Source organism: Arachis hypogaea, chromosome 11, assembly GCF_003086295.3.
Source record: "Arachis hypogaea cultivar Tifrunner chromosome 11, arahy.Tifrunner.gnm2.J5K5, whole genome shotgun sequence".
Classification (NCBI taxonomy): Eukaryota; Viridiplantae; Streptophyta; class Magnoliopsida; order Fabales; family Fabaceae; genus Arachis; species Arachis hypogaea.
In genome coordinates, this window is record NC_092046.1 from 66488260 (window position 1) to 66513056 (window position 24797).

The window sequence follows — 24797 nt, forward strand, 5'->3', positions numbered from 1 at the left end:
TCAGATTTTTCTGTGTCACTTGGGAATCCATCTGTAGGTTTGGGAATCTGCTCAGAGAGATACCCTACTTGAGATTCTAACCTCTTGATGGTGTCTCCCTGGTTCTTAAAATTTGCTCGCACTTCCTCCTTGAACGCCTTGTTGTCTTGAATCTCTTTACCTATGCCTTCAAGTAGATTCTCAATCCTTGAGAGTCTGTCATCAAATGATGGTGGATTGGGATTAGAGGTGGAAGGATGAGGAGTGTTATTTTGGTTTTGATATGGATGTGGAGAGGTGTTGTTGTGGTGGTGTTGATATGTTCTCTGTGTGAATTGTTGGTGAGCTGCATTGTTGTTGGGGTTGTGACGTCTCTGATCTTGGCCTTGATCTTGTTGATTCCCCCACCCAAAGTTTGGGTGATTCCTCCAACCAGGGTTGTAGGTCTTGGAGTATGGATCATGGTTTTGCCTAGATAAATTCCCAATGTAGTTGGCTTGCTCCTGACTACCCTATGCTTCTTCATTCACTCCTTCTTGGGTTGCTGATGAAGTGGTGATTGCTGCTACTTGGTTCCTCTCTATCTTCTTGGTGAGGTCAGCCAGCTGCTTGGTAATGAGCTTATTTTGGGCCAGCAGAGCATCTATATTATTTAGCTCCATCACTCCTCTAGTGTTCCCTCTTTTAGAAGCATAGAAATATTCATTTTCTGCTACAGTTTTAATGACATCTATGGCCTCCTCAATGGTCTTCTTCTTGTTCAAAGATCCTCCAGATGAATGGTCTACTGCCTTCTTTGATTCATAAGAAAGGCCTTCATAGAAAATGTGTAGCTTCACCCATTCATTGAACATATCTGGTGGACACCTCCTTGTCAGGTCCTTAAACCTCTCCCATGCTTCATATAGAGTCTCACCATCTTGTTGCCTGAAAGTTTGGACCTCAGTTCTCAGCCTGTTGATTCTTTGGGGAGGATAGAATCTGGCTAAAAATTTGTTCACCACATCTTTCCAAGTTGTCAAACTCTCCTTCGGAAAAGACTCCAGCCACTTGGCTGCCTTATCCTTGAGCGAGAATGGAAATAAGAGTAGTCTATAGGCGTCAGGATGAACACCATTAGACTTCACTGTGTCACATATCCTCAGGAAGGTGGTTAGATGTTGATTGGGGTCTTCTTGGACGCCTCCTCCAAATGAACAGTTGTTTTGAACAAGGGTGATGAGCTGTGGTTTTAGTTCAAAATTGTTGATGTGGATGGTTGGCTTTTGAATGCTACTTCCACAGTTTCCTGGGTTTGGATTGATGTAAGAGCCTAAAACTCTTCTATCCTCCCTATGGTTGTGAGCCTCTTCTTCATGATGGTTTTCCATGTTTTCTTCCATGTTTGGTTCAAAGTATTCCTCCTCTTCCTCAGCACCAACTACTCTTTTTCCTCTTGCTTCCCTCCTTAATCTAAGGAAGGCCCTCTCCGGTTCAGAATCAAAGAAAGTTAAAGCCCCGCTTCTTCTCCCTGTCATACAACCAACAAAGCACAAGCAAGGAAAATAGATGCAAAAAGTATTTCTGTTAGAATTACTGTTAGTGTGAGTGATGCAATATATCGAACAGTTAGTGGGTTAGTGAACTGAATTGTAAATAACTACAAAAAAAAAAGACGAAAAAGTAGGTGGAAGGGAAGAAATTAACTAAAACTGAAAGTAAATTACTCAAACAGAAAATTAAATAAAACAAACTAAAAATTCTCAATCTAGTTATCCTCCAATTTAATCATTGTTGATTCAAAATCAATCCCCGGCAACGGCGCCATAAACTTGATGCGCGGAAAACTTGTCTCGCAACAAATTTCCTTCGGCAAGTGTACCGAATTCGTCGTCAAGTAAAAACTAACAATAGAGTGAGGTCGAATCCCACAGAGATTGATTGATCAAGCAACTTTAATTAAAGGAATGTTCTAGTTGAGCGAACCAGAATTTGAGTTGGGAATTGCAGAAAATTAAATGGCGGGAAAGTAAATAGTGGAAACAGTAAATGCTGGAAATAAAGAGCTGAATGTAAATGGCGGAAAGTAAATTGCAGAATCTTAAATGGGGATAGGGCAATTTCTCATAAAAGTAAATGGCAGAAATTAAAGAGAATGGGTAAGATCAGAAATGGGGAGTTCATTGGGCTTAGAAGATGTTGCATTCTCCGGATCAAGTTCATTTTCATCTCTTCCTCAATCAATGCATTCATTGATCTCCTTGGCAATCTTAAGTGATCGAATTACAATTCCTTGTAATTCAATTTCTCAAATCTTGATCAATAGCCAATTCCTTGGTCAATTGCTCATGAGAAGAGATGAAGTATGGTCACTGATTATACCACATGCATTTCCCAAATCAAGTGTTGGAAGGATTATAGTCACATATCCATCCAAGTCAAGTGTTGGAAGGATTATAGTCACATATCCAATAAAGTGCATCAAAGTTCTAATCCAAGTCATGGGAAATGCAACATCCAATTTGTCATTAAATACATGCAAAATCCTCATGAAATCATGTATAGTGCACAATGTATGCTTGAATCAAGATGTAAGTGAATATCTACCCAAAAAGAGCTTATTTTCTAAGAAAATGCATGAAACTACCCTAAAAATAGTAAAGAAAAGGTCAGTAAAACTGGCCAAAATGCCCTGGCATCAGCCATTAGTTTGATGCAGAAGATTTATACCGATTCAGAATTTCACAAAATAATTCCGTTGTTAGTATAGTCCAAACCAATAGTCAATCCTCGAATCAAATTAAATTTGGTTTTGTCACATGTACAAACCCCAATGAAAAATAACCGAAGTATTTAGACTCCGGGTCGTTGATGAGCGGATAATTTATACGCTTTTTGGCATTGTTTTTACATAGTTTTCAGTATGATTTAGTTAGTTTTTAGTATATTTTTATTAGTTTTTAAATAAAAATCACATTTCTGGATATTACTATGAGTTTGTGTGTTTTTCTGTGATTTTAGGTAATTTCTGGCTGAAATTGAGGGACTTGAGCGAAAATCAAATTCAAAGGTTAAAGAAGGACTGCAGGTGCTGTTGGATTCTGACCTCCCTGCACTCAAAGTGGATTTTCTGGAGCTACAAGAGTCCAAATGGTGCGCTCTCAATTGCGTTGGAAAGTAGACATCTAGGGCTTTCTAGCATTATATAATAGTCCATACTTTGCCCGAGTTTAGACGACACAAACTGGCGTTCAATGCCAGCTTCCTGCCCTATTCTAGAGTTAAACGCCAGAAACAGGTTGCAAAGTGGAGTTAAACACCAGAAACAGGTTACAAACTGGCGTTCAACTCCAAGAGAAGCCTCTACACGTATAAAACTCAATGCTCAGCTCAAGCACACACCAAGTGGACCCCGGAAGAGGATTTCCGCATCAATTAATCATTTTTGTAAACCCTAGTAACTAGTTTGATATAAATAGGACCTTTTACTATTGTATTAGATGTCTTTGATCAGTTTTATGCTATCTTAGACCTTTATGGGGGCTGGCCATTCGGCCATGCCTGGACCATTATCACTTATGTATTTTCAACGGTAGAGTTTCTACACACCATAGATTAAGGTGTGAAGCTCTGCTGTTCCTCATGAATTAATGCAAAGTACTATTGTTTTTCTATTCAATTGAAGCTTATTCCTATTCTAAGATATTCATTTGCACCCAAGAACATGATGAATGTGATGATTATGTGACGCTCATCACCATTCTCACCTATGAACGCGTGCCTGACAACCACTTCCGTTCTACATGAAGATGAGATAGAATGAGTATCTCTTAGGTATCTAATACAGGGGACCGAGTCCGAGATATTATAATCTTCGTGGTATAAGTTAGAATCCATGGACGGCCATTCCTGAGATCCGGAAAGTCTAAACCTTGTCTGTGGTATTCCGAGTAGGATTTGGGAAGGGATGGCTGTGACGAGCTTCAAACTCGCGAGTGCTGGGATTTACAAGGTGACCATAGCTTGCTTCAGGCCGACAATCTCCGTGGGATCGACCCTTACTCACGTAAGGTTTATTACTTGGACGACCCAGTGCACTTGCTGGTTAGTTGTGCGAAGTTGTGATAAAGTGTGATTCACGTTTGAGAGCACCAAGTCTTTGGCGCCATTGTTGATGATCACAATTTCGTGCACCAAGTTTTTGGCGCCGTTGCCGGGGATTGTTCGAGTTTGGACAACTGACGGTTCATCTTGTTGCTCAGATTAGGTAATTTTATTTTATTTTTAAGCTTTTTATTTCTTATTTTCGAAAAAAATACAAAAAATTTTTTTTCTTCTTTTTCGTTTTTTCCAAAATAATTTTCGAAAAAAAAAACCAAAAAAATTAACAAAATCATAAAAACCAAAAATTTTTTATGTTTCTTGTTTGAGTTTAGTGTCAATTTTTAAGTTTGGTGTCAATTGCATTCTTTTATTTTTCTTAAAAATTTTTGAAAAATTCATGCATGGTGTTCTTCATGATCTTCAAGTCGTTCTTGATGATTTTCCTTATTTGATTTTTGCATTTTTATATTTTGTGTCTTTTCTTGTTTTTCATATGCATTTTAGAATCATTAGTGTCTAAATATTGAAAACTTCTAAATTTGGTGTCTTGCATGTTTTTCTTTTCTTAAAAATTTTCAAAAATAAGTTCTTGATGTTCATCTTGATCTTCAAAGTGTTCTTGGTGTTCATCTTAACATTCAAAGTGTTCTTGCATGCATTGTGTGTTTTGATTCATAATTTTTATGTCTTGTGTCTTTTTCATGTTTTTCTCTTCCATCATTAAAAATTCAAAAATAAAAAAAATGTCTTTCCCTTTTCTTCTCATAAAATTCGAATATTTGACTTGACTTTTTCAAAAATTTTTAAAATCTAGTTGTTTCTTATGAGTCAAATCAAATTTTCAATTTAAAAATTCTATCTTTTTCAAATCTTTTTCAAAAATCAAATCTTTTTCACTTTTTCTTTTATATTTTCGAAAATTTCAATTTGATTCTCAAAAATCTTTTTCTTATTTTGTTTCATAATTTCAAAATCTTTACTAACAATCAATGTGATTGATTCAAAAAAAATTTTAAGTTTGTTACTTGCCTAGTAAGAAAGGTTCAATCTTTAAATTTTTAAATCATATCTTTTTGTTTCTTGTTAGTCAAGTAATCAACTTTAATTTTCAAAATCAAATCTTTTTAAATTTCTTTTTCAAATCTTTTTTAAAAATAAATTTTAATCACATCTTTTTCAAAATTAATTTCAAAATCTTTTCTAACTTCTTATCTTTTCAAAATTTGATTTTCAAATCTTTTTCAATTAACCACTTAACTTTTTGTTTGATTCTTATCTTTTTCAAAACTACCTAACTAACTCTCTCTATTTTTTGAAAATCCCTTCCCTCTTTTTCAAAATTCAATTTTAATTTTATTTCTTTTCTTATTTTCGAATTTAACTTTAATTTTAAATTAAAAATAAAAATACTTTTATTTTAATTTATTTAATTTTCGAAATTCTCTCCCCCTCATCTCTTTCTAATTATTTTATTTATTTACTAACACTTCTCTTCATCTCAAAATTCGAACCCTCTCTTCCTCTTGGTGTTCGAATTTCTCTTCTCCTATTCCTTTCTTATTCTACTCACATAAAGGAATCTCTATACTGTGACATAGAGGATTCTATATTTTCTTTTCTGTTTTCTTCTTTTTCATATGAGCAGGAACAAGGATAAGAACATTCTTGTTGAAGCTGATCCTGAATTTGAAAGGACTCTGAAGAGGAAGCTAAGGGAAGCTAAAGCACAACTCTTTGGAGAAAATCTGACAGAAATTTTCGAAAAAGAAGGAGACATGGCCGAAAATAATAACAATGCAAGGAAGATGCTTGGCGACTTTACTGCACCAAATTCCAATTTACATGGAAGAAGCATCTCAATCCCTGCCATTGGAACAAACAATTTTGAGCTAAAACCTCAATTAGTTTCTCTGATGCAACAGAACTGCAAGTTTCATGGACTTCCATTAGAAGATCCTTTTCAGTTCTTAACTGAATTCTTGTATATCTGTAATACTATTAAGACCAATAGGATTGACTATGAGGTCTACAGGTTTATGCTTTTCCCGTTTGCTGTAAGAGACAGAGCTAGAATATGGTTGGACTCTCAACCTAAAGATAGCCTGAACTCTTGGGATAAGCTGGTCACGACTTTCTTAGCCAAGTTCTTTCCTCCTCAAAAGCTTAGCAAGCTTAGAGTGGATGTTCAAACCTTCAGACAAAAAGAAGGTGAATCCCTCTATGAAGCATGGGAGAGATACAAGGAACTGACCAAAAAGTGTCCTTCTGACATGCTTTCAGAATAGACCATCCTGGATATATTCTATGATGGTCTGTCTGAGTTATCAAAGATGTCATTAGACCATTCTGCAGGTGGATCCATTCACCTAAAGAAAACGCCTGCAAAAGCTCAAGAACTCATTGACATGGTTGCAAATAACCAGTTCATGTACACTTCTGAAAGGAATCCTATGAGTAATGGGACACCTCAGAGGAAGGAAGTTCTTGAAATTAATACTCTGAATGCCATATTGGCTCAGAATAAAATATTGACTCAGCAAGACAATATGATTTCTCAGAGTCTGAATGGATTGCAAGCTGCATCCAACAGTACTCAAGAGGCATCTTCTGAAGAAGAAGCTTATGATCCTGAGAATCCTGCAATAGCAGAGGTGAATTACATGGGGGAACCCTATGGGAATACCTATAATCCCTCATGGAGAAATCATCCAAATTTCTCATGGAAGGATCAACAAGGCTTTAATAATGGTGGAAGAAACAGGTTTAGCAATAGCAAGCCTTTTCCATCATCCACTCAGCAACAGACAGAGAATTCTGAGCAGAATCCATCTAGCTTAGCAAATATAGTCTCTGATCTATCTAAGGCCACTTTCAGTTTTATGAATGAAACAAGGTCCTCCATTAGAAATTTGGAGGCACAAGTGGGCCAGCTGAGTAAAAGGGTCACTGAAACTCCCTCTAGTACTCTCCCAAGCAATACAGAAGAAAATCCAAAGAGAGAGTGCAAGGCCATTGATTTGACCATCATGGCCGAACCTACAAGGGAGGAGAAGGACGTGAATCCTAGTGAGGAAGACCTCCTGGGACGTTCAGTGACCAATAAGGAGTTTTCCTTTGAGGAACCAAAGGAATCTGAGGCTCATCTAGAGACCATAGAGATTCCATTGAACCTCCTTCTGCCCTTCATGAGCTCTGATGAGTATTCCTCTTCCGAAGAGAATGAAGACATTACTGAAGAGCAAGTTGCTAAGTACCTTGGTGCAATCATGAAGCTGAATGCCAAATTATTTGGTAATGAGACTTGGGAAGATGAACCTCCCTTGCTCACCAATGAACTAAATGCATTGGATAGACAAAAATTACCTCAAAAGAAACAGGATCCTGGTAAATTTTTAATTCCCTGTAACATAGGCACCATGACCTTTGAGAAGGCTCTGTGTGACCTTGGGTCAGGCATAAACTTAATGCCACTCTCTGTAATGGAGAAACTTGGATCTTTGAGGTGCAAGCTGCCAGAATCTCATTGGAGATGGCAGACAACTCAAGAAAATAGGCTTATGGACAAGTAGAGGACGTGTTAGTAAAGGTTGAAGGCCTTTACATCCCTGCTGATTTCATAATCCTAGACACTGGGAAGGATGAGGATGAATCCATCATCCTTGGAAGACCCTTCCTAGCCACAGTAAAAGCTGTGATTGATGTAGACAGAGGAGAGTTGATCCCTCAACTGAATGAGGACTACCTTGTGTTTAAAACTCAAGGATCTCCTTCTGTAACCATGGAGAGGAAGCATGAAAAGCTTCGCTCACTGCAGAGTCAACCAAAGCCCCCACAGTCAAACTCTAAGTTTGGTGTTGGGAGGCCACAACCAAACTCTAAGTTTGGTGTTGAACCCCCACAATCAAACTCTAAGTTTGGTGTTGGGAGGTTCCAACAATGCTCTGAATATCTGTGAGGCTCCATGAGAGCTCACTGTCAAGATATTGACATTAAAGAAGCACTTGTTGGGAGGCAACCCAATGTTATTTAATTATATCTATTTATTTTCTATTGTTATTTTATGTTTTTCTTTAGGTTGATGATCATGTGGAGTCACAAAAACAACTAAAAAATCAAAAACAGAATGAAAAATAGCAGTAAAAATAGCTCACCCTGGAGGAAGAACTTACTGGCGTTTAAACGCTAGTAAGAAGCATCAAACTGGCGTTTAACGGCAGAAAGAAGTATCAAGCTGGCGTTAAATGCTAGAAACAAGCATCAAACTGGCATTTAATGCCAGAACAGAGCATGGAAGTGGCGTTAAATGCCATAAATAGGCTACATTTGGGCTTTTAACGCCAAAAACAGGCAGCAGTCTGGCGTTAAACGTCAGTATTGCATACAAAGGGCGTTTTACATGCCTAATTGGAGCAGGGATGTTAAGTCCTTGACCCACTGGATCTGTGGACCCCACAGGATCCCCACAGGATCTGTGGACCCCACAAAATCCCCACCTACCCTAACTCTCTCTTTTCACACCTTTTCATAACCCTCTTCCCCAAATACCCTTCACTAATTACCTCATTCTCTCTTTCCCATTACCTCTTCACCACTCTCCCCTCCCAAACCCACCCACACATGGCCGAACCACTCACCTCCCTCCATCTCCTCCATTTTCTTCTTCTTCTACTACCTTCTTCCTTCTTTTGCTCGAGGACAAGCAAACCTTTTAAGTTTGGTGTGGTAAAAGCATTGCTTTTTGTTTTTCCATAACCATTTGTGGCACCTAAGGCCGGAGAAACCTCTAGAAAGAGGAAAGGGAAGACAAAAGCTTCCACCTCTGAGTCATGGGAGATGGAGAAATTCATCTCAAGGGTCCAAAGCTCAGTAGTAGAGCATTTGCCTGCAAAACAAGAGATCATGGACCTCAACAAGAGCATGAGGAAATTCCTCACGATGAAATCTCTGAGATGCCTCAAGGGATGCATTTCCCTCCATAACACTATTGGGAGCAAATCAACACCTCCCTAGGAGAATTAAGTTCCAACATGGGACAACTTAAGATGGAGCACTAAGAGCACTCCATCATCCTCCATGAGATTAGAGAATATCAAAGAGCTATGAGGGAGGAGCAACAAAGACAAGGAAGAGACATAGAGGAGCTCAAGAGCACCATTGGTTCTTCAAGAAGAGGAAGACGCCACCCTCACTAAGGTGGACCCGTTCCTTAATCTCCTTGTTCTTATTTTCCTGTTTTTCGTTTACTATGCTTTATGTTTTATTTATGTTTGTGTCTTATTACATGATCATTAGTATTTAAGTGTCTATGTCTTAAAGTTATGAATATCCTATGAATCCATCACCTCTCTTAAATAAAAACTGTTCTAAAAACAAAAGAACAAGAAGTACATGGTTTTAAATTCATCCTTGAAATTAGTTTAATTATTTTGATATGGTGACAATACTTTTTGTTTTTTGAATGAATGCTTGAATAGTGCATATGTCTTTTGAATTTGTGGTTTATGAATGTTAAATATGTTGGCTCTTGAAAGAATGATGAAAATGGAGAAATGTTATTGATAATCTGAAAAATCATAAAATTTATTCTTGAAGCAAGAAAAAGCAGTGAATACAAAAATTTGCGAAAAAAAATAAAAAAAGAAAAGAAAAAATGGCAAAAAAAAAAGAAAGGGCAAGCAGAAAGAGTCAAAAGCTCTTTAAATCAAAAGGCAAGAGCAAAAAGCCAATTGCCCTTAAAACCAAAAGGCAAGGGTAAAAAGGATCCAAGACTTTGAGTATCAGTGGATAGGAGGGCCTAAAGGAATAAAATCCTGGCCTAAGCGGCTAAACCAAGCTGTCCCTAACCATGTGCTTGTGGCGTGAAGGTGACAAGTGAAAACTTGAGACTGAGCGGTTAAAGTCGAGGTCCAAAGCAAAAGAAGAGTGTGCTTAAGAACCCTGGACACCTCTAATTGGGGACTTTAGCAAAGCTGAGTCACAATCTAAAAAGCTTCACCCAGTTATGTGTCTGTGGTATTTATGTATCCGGTGGTAATACTGGAAAATAAAGTGCTTAGGGCCACGGCCAAGACTCATAAAGTAGTTGTGTTCAAGAATCAACATACTGAACTAGGAGAATCAATACACTATCTGAATTCTAAGTTCCTATAGATGCCAATCATTCTGAACTTCAAGGGATAAAGTGAGATGCCAAAACTATTCAAGAGGCAAAAAGCTAATAGTCCCGCTCATCTGATTGGAGTTAAGTTTCATTGATATTTTGGAATTTATAGTATATTCTCTTCTTTTTATCCTATTTGATTTTCAGTTGCTTGGGGATAAGCAACAATTTAAGTTTGGTGTTGTGATGAGCGGATAATGTATACGCTTTTTGGCATTGTTTTTACATAGTTTTTAGTATGATTTAGTTAATTTTTAGTATATTTTTTTTAGTTTTTAAATAAAAATCACATTTCTGGACTTTACTATAAGTTTGTGTGTTTTTCTGTAATTTCAGGTAATTTCTGGCTGAAATTGAGGGACTTGAGCAAAAATCAGATTCAGAGGTTGAAGAAGGACTGCAGATGCTGTTGGATTCTGACCTCCTTGCACTCAAAGTGGATTTTCTGGAGTTACAGAAGTCCAAATGGTGCGCTCTCAATTTCGTTGGAAAGTACACATCCAGGGCTTTCTAGTTATATATAATAGTACATACTTTTTCCGAGTTTAGATGACGCAAACTAGCGTTCAACGCCAGCTTTCCGCCCTATTCTGGAGTTAAACGCCAGAAACAGGTTGCAAAGTGGAGTTAAACGCCAGAAACAGGTTACAAATTGGCGTTCAACTCCAAGAGAAGCCTCTACACATGTAAAGCTCAATGCTCAGCCCAAGCACACACCAAGTGGGCCCCGAAAGTGGATTTTCGCATCAATTACTCATTTCTGTAAACCCTAGTAACTAGTCTGACATAAATAGGACTTTTTACTATTGTATTAGATATCTTTGATCAGTTTTGTACTATCTTAGACCTTTATGGGGGCTGGCCATTCGGCCATGCCTGGACCATTATCACTTATGTATTTTCAACGGTAGAGTTTCTACACACCATAGATTAAGGTGTGGAGCTCTGCTGTTCCTCATGAATTAATGCAAAGTACTATTGTTTTTCTATTCAATTCAAGCTTATTCCTATTCTAAGATATTCATTCACACCTAAGAAGATGTTGAATGTGATGATTATGTGATGCTCATCACCATTCTCACCTATGAACGCGTGCCTGACAACCACTTCCGTTCTACATGAAGATGAGATAGAATGAGTATCTCTTAGGTATCTAATACAGGGGACCGAGTCCGAGATATTAGAATCTTCGTGGTATAAGTTAGAATCCATGGACGGCCATTCCTGAGATCTGGAAAGTCTAAACCTTGTCTGTGGTATTCCGAGTAGGATCTGGGAAGGGATAGCTGTGACGAGCTTCAAACTCGCGAGTGCTGGGCGTAGTGACAGACGCAAAAGGAGCACTGAATCCTATTCCAGTATGATCGAGAACCGACAGATGATTAGCCATGCAGTGACAGCACATTGGACCATTTTCACTGAGAGGATGGGATGTAGCCATTAACAACGGTGATGCCCAACATACAGCTTGCCATGGAAAGGAGTATGAAGGATTGGATGAAGACAGCAGGAAAGCAGAGGTTCAGGAGGAACAAAAGCATCTCTATACGCTTATCTGAAATGCTCACCAATGAATTACATAAGTATCTCTATCTTTATTTTACGTTTTATTTATCGTTTAATTATCAAATCTCTAAAACCATTTGAATCCGCCTGACTGAGATTTACAAGGTGACCATAGCTTGCTTCAGGCCGACAATCTCCGTGGGATCGACCCTTACTCACGTAAGGTTTATTACTTGGACGACCCAGTGCACTTGCTGGTTTGTTGTGCGAAGTTGTGACAAAGTGTGATTCACGTTTGAGAGCACCAAGTCTTTGGCGCCATTGTTGATGATCACAATTTCGTGCGCCAGTCGTCTCACAAGGAATTGCAATGAAGTGGTCAATTATTGGCTATGAAGAACATAGGGGGGTTTGATTTTATAAAAGAGCAAGAAAGTAAATGGGCAAGAAAAGTAATTCAAACAAGCAATTAAAGAAAGTAATTAATAAAGAGAGACATTCATGGCAAGGTTTGAGATCATAAGCTTTCTATCCTAGTCATTAATCATAACAATTCTTAACAAGAATTTATCTTATTTCGTCATCCCCAATATTGGAAGAAGGTGTAAGTTATCTTCCATTAGAGAAAGTCAAACAAGACTAGTTAATCTCAAGTCAAAAATCCTATTCAACTCACTAATTGAATTAGCAAGAGATTAGAGTCATTGAAAATGATATTAACTAGCAACTCTAGATCACCAATCCTAATTGGGTATTAATGACTCAAGATTGCCCAATCACTCTTCCCAAGCCAAGAATGCTAAAAATCTACTCTAAAGCCCAACCAAGCATTTTATCAAACACTTGGAAGGCATAAAAGGAAAGCATAGTAAAAATGCAAGAATAATAAATCTACCAATTACCAATTACAAGAAAGTAAATCAACAACTCAATTCAACAATTATAAGACATCAAATATCAAAATTCATTAGAAGAGATCTAAATCCAACATAAGCATCCATGAACATAAAAGAGAGCATAAAAGGGAAACTAACAAGAAAACTAAGAGAATCAAAGTGTAGAAGCATGAAATTGTAGAAGAAACAAGATGAGAACAATAATCAAAACCTAGATCTAAGATGAAATTAAGCCTAAGAACCCTAATCCTAGAGAGAAGAGGGAGCTTCTCTCTCTAGAAATTAAGCTACATGATGCCAAAACTCCAAACAATTTCTCCCCCCTTGCCCAATCTTGAATTCTGTATGAAATAGCATCAGAAATGAGTTGGATTGGGCCCAAAATGAGCTAGAAATCGCCCCCAACGAGTTGCTTAAAGTGGACCACGCTGCTCCACCAGTGCGCATGTGTACAGTGCACGTGCGCATCCCTAGACGTCAGGCAACTATGGCAAATTTTATATCATTTTGAAGCTCCAGATGTTAGCTTTCTAACGCAACTAGAACCACCTCATTTGGACCACTGTGTGGCCGTCCATGGATTCTAACTTATACCATGAAGATTCTAATATCTCGGACTCGGTCCCCTGTATTAGATACCTAAGAGATACTCATTCTATCTCATCTTCATGTAGAACGGAAGTGGTTGTCAGGCACGCGTTCATAGGTGAGAATGGTGATGAGCGTCACATAATCATCACATTCATCATGTTCTTGGGTGCGAATGAATATCTTAGAATAGGAATAAGCTTGAATTGAATAGAAAAACAATAGTACTTTGCATTAATTCATGAGGAACAGCAGAGCTCCACACCTTAATCTATGGTGTGTAGAAACTCTACCGTTGAAAATACATAAGTGATAATGGTCCAGGCATGGCCGAATGGCCAGCCCCCATAAAGGTCTAAGATAGCATAAAACTGATCAAAGACATCTAATACAATAGTAAAAGGTCCTATTTATATCAGACTAGTTACTAGGGTTTACAAAAATGAGTAATTGATGCGGAAATCCACTTCCGGGGCCTACTTGGTGTGTGTTTGGGCTGAGCATTGAGTTTTACACGTGTAGAGGCTTCTCTTAGAGTTGAACGCCAGTTTGTAACCTATTTCTGGCATTTAACTCCACTTTGCAACCTGTTTCTGACGTTTAACTCTAGAATAGGGCAAGAAGCTGGCGTTGAACGCCAGTTTGTGTCATCTAAACTCGAGCAAAGTATGTACTATTATATATTGCTGGAAAGCCCTGGATGTCTACTTTCCAACGAAATTGAGGGCGCGCCATTTGGACTCCTGTAACTCCAGAAAATCCACTTTGAGTGCAAGGAGGTCAGAATCCAACAGCATCTGCAGTCCTTCTTCAACCTTTAAATCTGATTTTTGCTCAAGTGCCTCAATTTCAGCCAGAAATTACCTGAAATTACAAAAAAACACACAAACTTATAGTAAAGTCCAGAAATGTGATTTTTATTTAAAAAATAATAAAAATATACTAAAAACTAACTAAATCATACTGAAAACTATGTAAAAATAATGCCAAAAAGCGTATAAATTATCCGTTCATCACAACACCAAACTTAAATTGTTGCTTATCCCCAAGCAACTGAAAATCAAATAGGATAAAAAGAAGAGAATATACTATAAATTCCAAAATATCAATGAAACTTAACTCCAATCAGATGAGCGGGACTATTAGCTTTTTGCCTCTTGAATAGTTTTGGCATCTCACTTTATCCCTTGAAGTTCAGAATGATTGGCATCTATAGGAACTTAGAATTCAGATAGTGTATTGATTCTCCTATTTCAGTATGTTGATTCTTGAACACAGCTACTTTATGAGTCTTGGCCGTGGCCCTAAGCACTTTGTTTTCCAGTATTACCACCGGATACATAAATACCACAGACACATAACTGGGTGAACCTTTTTAGATTGTGACTCAGCTTTGCTAAAGTCCCCACTTAGAGGTGTCCAGGGTTCTTAAGCACACTCTTCTTTTGCTTTGGACCTCGACTTTAACAGCTCAGTCCCAAGTTTTCACTTGTCACCTTCACGCCACAAGCACATGGTTAGGGACAGCTTGGTTTAGCCGCTTAGGCCAGGATTTTATTCCTTTAGTCCCTCCTATCCACTGATGCTCAAAGTCTTAGATCCTTTTTACCCTTGCCTTTTGGTTTTAAGGGCTATTGGCTTTTTGCTCTTGCCTTTTGGTTTAAAGAGCTTTTGGCTTTTTCTGCTTGCCCTTTCTTTTTCTTTCTCTTTTTTTTCGCCATTTTTTCTTTTCTTTTTTATTTTTTTCGCAAGCTTTTGTATTCACCGCTTTTTCTTGCTTCAAGAATAAATTTTATGATTTTTCAGATTATCAATAACATTTCTCCTTTTTCATCATTCTTTCAAGAGCCAACATATTTAACATTCATAAACCACAAATTCAAAAGACATATGCACTGTTCAAGCATTCATTCAGAAAACAAAAAGTATTGTCCCCACATCAAAATAATTAAACTAATTTCAAGGATGAATTTGAAACCATGTACTTCTTGTTCTTTTATTTTTAGAACAGTTTTTATTTAAGAGAGGTGATTGATTCATAGGATATTCATAGCTTTAAGACATAGACACTTAAATACTAATGATCATGTAATAAGACACAAACATAAATAAAACATAAAGCATAGTAAATGAAAAACAGGAAAATAAGAACAAGGAGATTAAGGAATGGGTCCACCTTAGTGAGGGTGGCGTCTTCCTCTTCTTGAAGAACCAATGGTGCTCTTGAGCTCCTCTATGTCTCTTCCTTGTCTTTGTTGCTCCTCCCTCATAGCTCTTTGATCTTCTCTAATCTCATGGAGGATGATGGAGTGCTCTTAGTGCTCCATCCTTAGTTGTCCCATGTTGGAACTTAATTCTCCTAGGGAGGTGTTGATTTGCTCCCAATAGTGTTATGGAGGGAAGTGCATCCCTTGAGGCATCTCAGAGATTTCATGGTGAGGAATTTCCTCATGCACTTGTTGAGGTCCATGATCTCTTATTTTGCAGTCAAATGCTCTACTACTGAGCTATGGACCCTTGAGATGAATCTCTCCATCTCCCATGACTCGGAGGTGGAAGCTTTTGTCTTCCCTTTCCTCTTTCTAGAGGTTTCTTCGGCCTTAGGTGCCACAAATGGTTATGGAAAAATAAAAAGCAATGCTTTTATCACACCACACTTAAAAGGTTTGCTCGTCCTCGAGCAAAAGAAGGAAGAAGGTAGTAGAAGAAGAAGAAAATGGAGGAGATGGAGGGAGGTGAGTGGTTCGGCCATGTGTGGGTGGGTTTGGGAGGGGAGAGTGGTGAAGAGGTGATGGGAAAGAGAGAATGAGGTAATTAGTGAAGGGTATTTGGGGAAGAGGGTTATGAAAAGGTGTGAAAAGAGAGAGTTAGGGTAGGTTCTTGTGGGGTCCACAGATCCTGTGGGGTCAAGGACTTAACATCCCTGCTCCAATTAGGCGTGTAAAACGCCCTTTGTATGCAACGTTTAATGCCAGACTGCTGCCTGTTTTTGGCGTTAAACGCCCAAATGTAGCCTGTTTCTGGCATTTAATGCCACTTCCATGCTCTGTTCTGGCGTTAAATGCTAGTTTGATGCTTGTTTCAAGCGTTTAACGCCAGCTTGATACTTCTTTCTGCTGTTAAACGCCAGTTTGATGCTTCTTACTGGCGTTTAAACGCCAGTAAGTTCTTCCTCCAGGGTGAGCTATTTTTACTGCTATTTTTCATTCTATTTTTAATTTTTCAGTTGTTTTTGTGACTCAACATAATCATCAACCTAAAGAAAAACATAAAATAACAATAGAAAATAAATAGATATAATTAAGTAACATTGGGTTGCCTCCCAACAAGCGCTTCTTTAATGTCAATATCTTGATAGTGAGCTCTCATGGAGCCTCACAGATATTCAGAGCATTGTTGGAACCTCCCAACACCAAACTTAGAGTTTGAATGTGGGGGTTCAACACCAAACTTAGAGTTTGGTTGTGGCCTCCCAACACCAAACTTAGAGTTTGACTGTGGGGGCTTTGGTTGACTCTGCAGTGAGTGAAGCTTTTCATGCTTCCTCTCCATGGTTACAGAAGGAGATCCTTGAGTTTTAAACACAAGGTAGTCCTCATTCAGTTGAAGGATTAACTCTCCTCTGTCTACATCAATCACAGCTTTTACTGTGGCTAGGAAGGGTCTTCCAAGGATGATGGATTCATCCTCATCCTTCCAAGTGTCTAGGATTATGAAATCAGCAGGGATGTAAAGGCCTTCAACCTTTACTAACACGTCCTCTACTTGTCCATAAGCCTATTTTCTTGAGTTGTCTGCCATCTTCAATGAGATTCTGGCAGCTTGCACCTCAAAGATCCAAGTTTCTCCATTACAGAGAGTGGCATTAAGTTTATGCCTGACCCAAGGTCACATAGAGCCTTCTCAAAGGTCATGGTGCCTATGTTACAGGGAATTAAAAATTTACCAGGATCCTGTTTCTTTTGAGGTAATTTCTCCCTATCCAATGCATTTAGTTCATTAGTGAGCAAGGGAGGTTCATCTTCCCAAGTCTCATTACCAAATAATTTGGCATTCAGCTTCATGATTGCACCAAGGTACTTAGCAACTTGCTCTTCAGTAATGTCTTCATTCTCTTCGGAAGAGGAATACTCATCAGAGCTCATGAAGGGCAGAAGGAGGTTCAATGGAATCTCTATGGTGTCTAGATGAGCCTCAGATTCCTTTGATTCCTCAAAGGAAAACTCCTTATTGGTCACTGAACATCCCAGAAGGTCTTCCTCACTAGGATTCACGTCCTTCTCCTACCTTGTAGGTTCGGCCATGATGGTCAAATCAATGGCCTTACACTCTCTCTTTGGATTTTCTTCTGTATTGCTTGGGAGAGTACTAGGGGGAGTTTCAGTGACCCTTTTACTCAGCTGGCCCACTTGTGCCTCCAAATTTCTAATGGAGGACCTTGTTTCATTCATAAAACTGAAAGTGGCCTTAGATAGATCAGAGACTATATTTGCTAAGCTAGATGAATTCTGCTCAGAATTCTCTGTCTGTTGCTGAGTGGATGATGGAAAAGGGTTGCTATTGCTAAACCTGTTTCTTCCACCATTATTAAAGCCTTGTTGATCCTTCCATGAGAAATTTGGATGATTTCTCCATGAGGGATTATAGGTATTCCCATAGGGTTCCCCCATGTAATTCACCTCTGCTATTGCAGGATTCTCAGGATCATAAGCTTCTTCTTCAGAAGATGCCTCTTGAGTACTGTTGGATGCAGCTTGCAATCCATTCAGACTCTGAGAAATTATATTGTCTTGCTGAGTCAATATTTTATTCTGAGCCAATATGGCATTCAGAGTATCAATTTCAAGAACTTCCTTCCTCTGAGGTGTCCCATTACTCACAGGATTCCTTTCAAAAGTGTACATGAACTGGTTATTTGCAACCATGTCAATGAGTTCTTGAGCTTCTGCAGGTGTTTTCTTTAGGTGAATGGATCCACCTGCAGAATGGTCTAATGACATCTTTGATAACTCAGACAGACCATCATAGAATATATCCAGGATGGTCCATTCTGAAAGCATGTCAGAAGGACACTTTTTGGTCAGTTCCTTGTATCTCTCCTAAGCTTCATAGAGGGATTCACCTTCTTTTTGTCTGAAGGTTTGAACATCCACTCTAAGCTTGCTAAGCTTTTGAGGAGGAAAGAACTTGGCTAAGAAAGCTGTGACCAGCTTATCCCAAGAGTTCAGGCTATCTTTAGGTTGAGAGTCCAACCATATTCTAGATTTGTCTCTTACAGCAAACGGAAAAAGCATAAGCCTGTAGACCTCGGAGTCAATCCTATTGGTCTTAATAGTATTACAGATCTGCAAGAATTCAGTTAAGAACTGAAAAGGATCTTCTGATGGAAGTCCATGAAACTTGCAGTTCTGTTGCATCAGAGAAACTAATTGAGGTTTTAGCTCAAAATTGTTTGCTCCAATGGCAGGGATTGAGATGCTTCTTCTATGTAAATTGGAATTTGGTGCAGTAAAGTCACCAAGCATCTTCCTTGCATTGTTATTATTTTCGGCCATGTCTCCTTCTTTTTCGAAAATTTCTGTCAGATTTTCTCCAAAGAGTTATGCTTTAGCTTCCCTTAGCTTCCTCTTCAGAGTCCTTTCAGATTCAGGATCAGCTTCAACAAGAATGTTCTTATCCTTGTTCCTGCTCATATGAAAAAGAAGAAAACAGAAAAGAAAATATGGAATCCTCTATGTCACAGTATAGAGATTCCTTTATGTGAATAGAATAAGAAAAGAATATGAGAAGAGAAATTCGAACACCAACAGGAAGAGAGGGTTCGAATTTTGAGATGAAGAGAAGTGTTAGTAAATAAATAAAATAATTAGGAAGAGATGAGGGGGAGAGAATTTCGAAAATTAAATAAATTAAAATAAAAGTATTTTTATTTTTAATTTAAAATTAAAGTTAAAATTCGAAAATAAGAAAAGAAATAAAATTAAAATTGAATTTTGAAAAAGAGGGAAGGGATTTTCGAAAAATAGAGAGAGTTAGTTAGGTAGTTTTGAAAAAGATAAGAATCAAACAAAAAGTTAAGTGGTTAATTGAAAAAGATTTGAAAATCAAATTTTGAAAAGATAAGAAGTTAGAAAAGATTTTGAAATTAATTTTGAAAAAGATGTGATTAAAATTTATTTTTAAAAAAGATTTGAAAAAGAAATTTAAAAAGATTTGATTTTGAAAATTAAAGTTGATTACTTGACTAACAAGAAACAAAAAGATATGATTTAAAAATTTAAAGATTTAACCTTTCTTACTAGGCAAGTAACAAACTTAAAATTTTTTTTGAATCAATCACATTGATTGTTAGTAAAGATTTTGAAATTATGAAACAAAATAAGAAAAAGATTTTTGAGAATCAAATTGAAATTTTCGAAAATATAAAAGAAAAAGTGAAAAAGATTTGATTTTTGAAAAAGATAGAATTTTTAAATTGAAAATTTGATTTGACTCATAAGAAATAACTAGATTTTAAAATTTTTTGAAAAAGTCAAGTCAAATATTCGAATTTTATGAGAAGAAAAGGGAAAGACATTTTTTTGATTTTTGAATTTTTAATGATGGAAGAGAAAAACATGAAAAAGACACAAGACATTAAAATTATGAATCAAAACACACAATGCATGCAAGAACACTTTGAATGTTAAGATGAACACCAAGAACACTTTGAAGATCAAGATGAACATCAAGAACTTATTTTTGAAAATTTTTAAGAAAAGAAAAACATGCAAGACACCAAATTTAGAAGTTTTCAATATTTAGACACTAATGATTCTAAAATGCATATGAAAAACAAGAAAAGACACAAAACATAAAAATGCAAAAATCAAATAAGGAAAATCATCAAGAACGACTTGAAGATCATGAAGAACACCATGCATGAATTTTTCAAAAATTTTTAAGAAAAATAAAAGAATGCAATTGACACCAAACTTAAAAATTGACACTAAACTCAAACAAGAAACATAAAAATTTTTTGGTTTTTATGATTTTGTTAATTTTTTTGGTTTTTTTTTTTCGAAAATTATTTTGGAAAAAACGAAAAAGAAGAAAAAAATTTTTTTGTATTTTTTTCGAAAATAAGAAATAAAAAGCTTAAAAATAAAATAAAATTACCTAATCTGAGCAACAAGATGAACCGTCAGTTGTCCAAACTCGAACAATTCCCGGCAACGGCACCAAAAACTTGGTGCACGAAATTGTGATCATCAACAATAGCGCCAAAGACTTGGTGCTCTCAAACGTGAATCACACTTTGTCACAACTTCGCACAACTAACCAGCAAGTGCTCTGGGTCGTCCAAGTAATAAACCTTACGTGAGTAAGTGTCGATCCCATGGAGATTGTCGGCCTGAAGCAAGCTATGGTCACCTTGTAAATCCCAGCACTCACGAGTTTGAAGCTCGTCACAGCCATCCCTTCCCAAATCCTACTCGGAATACCACAGACAAGGTTTAGACTTTCCGGATCTCAGGAATGGCCGTCCATGGATTCTAACTTATACCACGAAGATTCTAATATCTCGGACTCGGTCCCCTGTATTAGATACCTAAGAGATACTCATTCTATCTCATCTTCATGTAGAACGGAAGTGGTTGTCAGGCACGCGTTCATAGGTGAGAATGGTGATGAGCGTCACATAATCATCACATTCATCATGTTCTTGGGTGCGAATGAATATCTTAGAATAGGAATAAGCTTGAATTGAATAGAAAAACAATAGTACTTTGCATTAATTCATGAGGAACAGCAGAGCTCCACACCTTAATCTATGGGGTGTAGAAACTCTACCGTTGAAAGTACATAAGTGATAATGGTCCAGGCATGGCCGAATGACCAGCCCCCATAAAGGTCTAAGATAGCATAAAACTGATCAAAGACATCTAATACAATAGTAAAAGGTCCTATTTATATCAGACGAGTTACTAGGGTTTACAAAAATGAGTAATTGATGCGGAAATCCACTTCCGGGGCCCACTTGGTGTGTGCTTGGGCTGAGCATTGAGTTTTACACATGTAGAGGCTTCTCTTGGAGTTGAACGCCAGTTTGTAACCTGTTTCTGGCGTTTAACTCCACTTTGCAACCTGTTTCTGGCGTTTAACTCTAGAATAGGGTAGGAAGCTGGCGTTGAATGCCAGTTTGTGTCGTCTAAACTCGGACAAAGTATGGACTATTATATATTGCTGAAAAGCCCTAGATGTCTACTTTCCAACGCAATTGAGAGCGCGCCATTTGGACTCTTGTAGCTCCAGAAAAGCCACTTTGAGTGCAGGGAGGTCAGAATCCAACAGCACCTGCAGTCCTTCTTTAACCTCTGAATATGATTTTTGCTCAAGTCCCTCAATTTCAGCCAGAAATTACCTAAAATCACAGAAAAACACACAAACTCATAGTAAAGTCCAAAAATGTGATTTTTATTTAAAAACTAATAAAAATATACTAAAAACTAACTAAATCATATTGAAAACTATGTAAAAACAATGCCAAAAAGCGTATAAATTATCCGCTCATCAACGACCCGGGGTCTAAATACTTCGGTTAATTTTCATTGGGGTTTGTACATGTGACAAAATGAAATTTAATTTGATTCGAGGATTGACTATTGGTTTGGACTATACTAACAACGGAATTATTTTGTGAAATTCTGAATCGGTATAAATCTTCTGCATCAAACTAATGGCTGATGTCAGGGCATTTTGGCCAGTTTTACTGACCTTTTCTTTACTGTTTTTAGGGTATTTTCATGCATTTTCTTAGAAAATAAGCTCTTTTTGGGTAGATATTCATTTACATCTTGATTCAAGTATACATTGTGCACTTTACATGATTTCATGAGGATTTTGCATGAATTTAATGACAAATTGGATGTTGCATTTCCCATGACTTGGATTAGAACTTTGATGCACTTTATTGCTTGATTTCAGGACAAAAGTAGCAAGGAAGAACCACGTTAGCAGCCACGTTAATCTAACTAACGTGACCTCTAACGTGGAATGGGAGCTAACTTGCAAAGTTAATTAGAAAAGTAATCGCCAATAACGTCCTCGAAGCCATCATAGCCCACGTTAAGAGTCACGTTAACTTAGTTAATGTGAACTCTAACGTGGAAGAAGACAATAAGGCCAACGTTAGTGACACTCCCCTTTGTCACTAACGTTGGACCAAGCTCATAATTGGTCACGTTAGTTGCCACATTAACTTAGTTAACGTGGCTTCTAACGTTAAGAAGCAAAAGGGAAGCCAACGTTAGTGACATTCACCTTTGTCACTAACGTTGGCCAAGCTTCCATAAGCCACGTTAACTCCCATGTTAACTTTGTTAACGTGGAAGCTAACGTGGAGAGAGCAATTGGTCGCCAACGTTAGTGACACTTACCTTTGTCACTAACGTTGGGGTGAACCACCAAGAGCCACCATGAGCAACGTTAACTCCCACGTTAACTTAGTTAACGTGGAAGCTAACGTGGATAAAGAGATAATGAGCCAACGTTAGTGACACTCACCTTTGTCACCTAACATTGGAGATGGCTAGCATGACTACGTTAGAAGCCACGTTAACTTAGTTAACATGGACTCTAACGTGAGAAAGAGGGGCACATTGGAACGTTAGTGACAAAGGTAAGTGTCACTAACGTTCTCGAAGGATTGGCAAGCTTACGTTAAGAGCCACGTTAACTTAGTTAACGTGGACTCTAGCGTAGGGAAGGGGAAGGTTTATCAACGTTATTGGGAAAGGTAAGTCCCAATAACGTGTGCGAAGGACCAAGAGGCAACGTTAGTGGTAACGTTTGTGCCACTAACGTTGAGGTTAATGTGGCTCATACTTGGGTGAGCAACGTTAGTGAAAAAGGTGATTGTCACTAACGTTCTCGAACCCACACTTTCACTTAACGTTAACACCACTAACGTCCTGAGCTAAAAGTCCCTGCCTACTTCACACTTTCTCTCTGCAAGCAAAGCTAAGCCCAATGATGAAGATAACTGCTTCAAACTCAGGATCCAAGGGCCCATACCCAAGACTTGAAGAGCCAATTAGAAGATCAGAAGAGTAGTATATATAGGAGTAGCTTTGAATTAGTTTAGTGAGCCGGAAACTTTAGGGAGCCTTTGGCCTAGAACTACTCTCTGTATTTTACTTTCTCTGCACTTCAAGTTTACTTTCAGCATGTATTCTCCATCTTTGTTTTCATTTTCCAGAGCTATGAACAACTAAACCCCTTTCATTGGGTTAGGAAGCTCTGTTGTAATTTGATGGATCAATTTTAGTTTTCATTCTCCTTCTTCTATCTTTTCTCTTGATTTTACTAGAAAGCTTTCGATCTTCATCCAATTGGGTAGTTATCTTAGAAAAGAAGCTATTCATACTTGGATCTCTTCTAAACCTTGAAAGAGGAATGAAGGGATCATGCTAGAAATGCTTTCTCATGCTGGACCAAATTGGTTGTGGATGGATATGTGACTATAATCCTTCCAACACTTGATTTGGGAAATGCATGTGGTATAATCAGTGACCATACTTCATCTCTTCTCATGAGCAATTGACCAAGGAATTGGCTATTGATCAAGATTTGAGAGATTGAATTACAAGGAATTGTAATTCGATCACTTAAGATTGCCAAGGAGATCAATGAATGCATTGATTGAGGAAGAGATGAAAATGAACTTGATCCGGAGAATGCAACATCTCCTGAGCCCAATGAACTCCCCATTTCTGATCTTACCCATTCTCTTTAATTTCTGCCATTTACTTTTATGAGCAGTTGCCCCATCCCCATTTAAGATTCTGCAATTTACTTTCCGCTATTTACATTCATCTCTTTATTTCCAGCATTTACTGTTTCCACTATTTACTTTCCCGCCATTTAATTTTCTGCAATTCCCAACTCAAATTCTGGTTCGCTCAACTAGAACATTCCTTTAATTAAAGTTGCTTGATCAATCAATCTCTGTGGGATTCGACCTCACTCTATTGTGAGTTTTTACTTGACGACAAATTCGGTACACTTGCCAAAGGAAATTTGTTGCGAGAAAAGTTTTCCACGCATCAAGTTTATGGCGCCGTTGCCGGGGATTGATTTTGAATCAACAATGATTAAATTGGAGGATAACTAGATTGAGCATTTTTAGTTTGTTTGATTTAATTTTCTGTTTGAGTAATTTACTTTCAGTTTTAGTTAATTTCTTCCCTTCCCCCTACTTTTTCGTTTTTTTTTAGTTATTTACAATTCAGTTCACTAATCCACTAACTGTTCAATATATTGCATCACTCACACTAACAGTAATTCTAACAGAAATACTTTTTGCATCTATTTTCCTTGCTTGTGCTTTGTTGGTTGTATGACAGGGAGAAGAAGCGGGACTTCAACTTTCTTTGATTCTGAACCGAAGAGGACCTTCCTTAGATTAAGGAGGGAAGCAAGAGGAAAAAGAGTAGTTGGTGCTGAGGAAGAGGAGGAATACTTTGAACCAAACATGGAAGAAAACATGGAAAACCATCATGAAGAAGAGGCTCACAACCATAGGGAGGATAGAAGAGTTTTAG

The 24797-nt window shown here is 37.7% G+C and overlaps 3 non-coding genes across 3 annotated transcripts; 2 read left to right on the forward strand and 1 right to left on the reverse strand.

Annotated features, from left to right (window-relative positions):
- The first annotated feature begins 828 nt into the window (after window positions 1-828).
- Window positions 829-935, forward strand: LOC112724749 (small nucleolar RNA R71). Its single transcript, XR_003163897.1, has one exon. It is a non-coding gene; the product is annotated as a small nucleolar RNA R71 (small nucleolar RNA).
- A 5295-nt stretch (window positions 936-6230) lies between these two features.
- LOC112724589 (small nucleolar RNA R71) lies at window positions 6231-6338 on the reverse strand. The gene has a single exon (XR_003163744.1). It is a non-coding gene; the product is annotated as a small nucleolar RNA R71 (small nucleolar RNA).
- Window positions 6339-18266: 11928 nt separating this feature from the next.
- Window positions 18267-18374, forward strand: LOC112724221 (small nucleolar RNA R71). Its single transcript, XR_003163395.1, has one exon. It is a non-coding gene; the product is annotated as a small nucleolar RNA R71 (small nucleolar RNA).
- The last annotated feature ends 6423 nt before the right edge of the window (window positions 18375-24797 follow it).